Source organism: Lipotes vexillifer, unplaced genomic scaffold (genome assembly GCF_000442215.2).
Source record: "Lipotes vexillifer unplaced genomic scaffold, Lipotes_vexillifer_v1.1 scaffold691, whole genome shotgun sequence".
Lineage (NCBI taxonomy): Eukaryota > Metazoa > Chordata > Mammalia > Artiodactyla > Lipotidae > Lipotes > Lipotes vexillifer.
Genome location: NW_006788040.1, coordinates 1,824,385 through 1,827,630, shown reverse-complemented (window position 1 = coordinate 1,827,630; position 3,246 = coordinate 1,824,385).

Here is a 3,246-nt window from a genome sequence, read left to right as displayed (position 1 = left end):
CCCCCCCCAAAAAAAAAAAAAAAAAAAAAAATCAGGTTACACAACCACACATAATAACTTCATACTACATCTGGGAGCAAGAAATCCATGGAGAAATATAATTTGGATGCAGAATTCTTGACTTTCCAGGTCTTTTTTTTGCTTTTTGTTTTTACCTTTTTGAGAAAATTGGAAAAGCATACTTTTGGGGGGAAAGCCTATGACATGGTTAATCACCCTCTGTAGGTCAGCTCAGGGAGGGGGACAAAACATCTGGGGAAGAAAGAGGTTATCAGTACTAGTTCCCCCAGAAACAGATGAAGGCCCCACTTTGTTTGTGACCACAGACAAGGCAAGGGAGAGGGCAGAACATCTTCATCTCCAGCCTGTGTTTTGGGAGAATGAAAAAGTGTAAGTTTGTCCCTAGGGAGGGGGCTGGGTCAGCAGAAAGAGGAGAGAAGTCAGAGTCAGGCAACCCTGTGGGCCCCGCCCAACACTGATTCCTCTGAGCTGCGTGACCCTGGGCAAGTCACATTCCCTCTTGGATCCTCCACTTTCTCATCTGCAAAATGGGGTTCATCACTTTCACCTGCTAGATTGCTATGAAGACAAGAAGCCAGGTCAGACATTCAATGTCCTGTTCCCCGGTCACTACCCATGGGCCACATCTTCCTGCCAAAAATCAGCAGAATTTGTGAGCTCAGGCCAAGGGAGAGGGTGTGGGGGTAGCCAGCCTGGTGGAAAAAAGTCTGCTCTGGGCGTCTCTGCCTCACTGAAGCTTGACCCTACACCTGCAGCAGCCAGAGCATCTTTTGTAAAGAAGCCAGCATTTCTTTCTCCCATCAGTGGTGGTGGAGGAAGGAGAACAGAACCTCTCACCAGGCAGGAAGGGCAGCAAGACACACTTTCCTACCGTGGTTTCACAGGGTCAGGTATCAAAGTACCTGCTTGCAGGTAACCGGCACCATCAGAGAGTGAAGCCAATATAGGGAAGAGAAAAGCCATGCACGGAAGTGGCCGGGTCTGAATCAGAAGATGCCTTCCCCAGCCCTGCCACTCCGGACGCAAGCTGCCAGCTCCCAAGATGAAGGTCCCCACCCTGCGTCAGTGGCTAAAGTCATTAAGGAGCATCCAGGGCCCATCTTTGGCAGGAACGATAGCTGGACACCAATTGGGGTGCCTGAGGATGGTGGCCTGAGAGGACCAACAGGACACAGTGGGGAGGCCCGATCAGCCCACCTGGCAGCCGGACCCAGACCTGGGTGTCTGTACCATATTGCTCACCGTCTGGCAAATCGACAGATTTTCACAAACCAGATTCCTCTTCACATGCCTGGGCCCTTCCTGTCCAACTGTTCCAGCATCTGTTTCTCTTAAAATGTATTTATTACACCGAGAAGAATAAGAATGGGGCTGGGTCTGAGGCATCAGAGGCTGTGGCAGTGGCTTTCTCCCAGGGCCTCCTTTGGAAGAGATTACATTGGGAGAAATGGTGCAGTGCTCAACCTGGCGACAGCCTGCCTTGGTCACTGAAGTCTGGAGTCACTGGACATTGGCCCAGAGTACGAGGCTAAAGGGGAAAGGCCACAATGGTAGTTGGGGGCTCGGACCAGAGTCTATTTGTGAGTAGTGTGGCCTCAGGCAACTTCCTGAACTTCTCAGAGCCTCAGTATCTTCCTCTGTGAAATGGGGGTAGAGCTACAAGATCTCCAAGGTGATTTATTTCTTGTTTTGCCTCTGAGTGCTTCAAAAAGCTCCTGCTTATGGAACTCAGTCTTACTTGGACACCTGAGAATATGCATTTCTCCGTGTATTCATTCATTCATCCATTCACTTGTTCATCAGATTGTTCAACGAACAAGCTACCTTCAAGACACTGGTCATATGATGGTGCTTAAAAAAAATTACCAAAGCCTGTTTCTTACCACTCAGATAATTCAAGTACATTTGCAAATAGTCATGGCAACTAGGATTCCTGGGGCTGTTTACCATGTGCCAGCCATGGCGCTCAGCACTTTACAAACATCACAGCAGCCCTGTAAGTTTTATCTCTGTTTCTCTAGGGGAGATGGGGGAAACTGAGGCTCAGGAAGGTGGAGCAACTTGTCCAAAGTCACACAGCGAATACACTGACAGCAAGCACATTCGGACAAGGATTTCACTATAGGCTGACACCTTGGGTTCTCATTTAAATGCCTCGGCAGCTACAGAGGTTTGTCACTGCCCCAATTCTATCTGATTTCTACAGCAGCCCTATGGCGTGGCTGGAGAGGAGGGTGGGTCCCACATTATGACGAGGCCCAGGGGTGGAAAGTGGTTTCTCCAAGGTGACAAAGCTAGTCGATGGCAGCACCACCTGTAAACGTAATAAAACAGAAACCAAACAACGAACTGAAGCCTTCTACCACTCAGCCATTGGTTCTCTTACTTAGTAGATACCAGATATAGTTGGTTCCACGATGCACTTATTTAGATTTTACTATCTTTGAATCAGGATTCATCTTACAATGAATGGTGTGCCATATTCTAATTAGTAGCTTGTTTTTTTTTTTTTCTTAGCAAGACATCAAATAATGGTGCATATTACAATGGCATATTTAACGGAATGAAATCTGGTGTTTCCTGAGCACCTAGTAAGTATAAGAAGTGTGCTGGGCATTCTCCCCCCTTGTCCTCGTCACTGAGGGAAGAGGCCCCAGGCAAGCTGAGATCCTTAGAAGTTCTTGGGAACATAGATTTTAAGTGCCAGTGTTTGGTTCCAGTCACCATGTCCTGACCCTCCAACTCTGTCCACAGAATGGGGTTTGCAGACAGATCCCTCTTTGAGAGGTGATGGTGGAGGTGGCAATAACCATCTCCAGACTCTCAAGAGCCCTCACTGAGGGGTCTCTGAACCTCAGTCCAGGCACTGGGCCCTCAGTCTGCACTCAGAGACCTTCCCAAGCCTCCCAGGTCCATGTAGACTCAGCGGGATTGCCAGCAATCTCCACCAGGAGCGCAGAGATGGCGATCCTAGCACTGCCCCTAGGAGCTTTGGGAATAACTGAGGTGGAATGATTTTGCCAGCTAGGCCACCGCTGCTGACTCCTGAGAGACAGAGGAGGGAGGAGGGCAGGAGGAGCAAGTGACTGCGGCCAAAACACGGTGACGGGCTAGTTTGCTCTGGGCAGGCACCAAGCTGGGAGCGGAGCAGTGGCACTGGAAACTGATTGCCCCTGGTAGGAAAATGGATACTCCCCACCCCCTCCCCACTGCCAGGACTCGGGG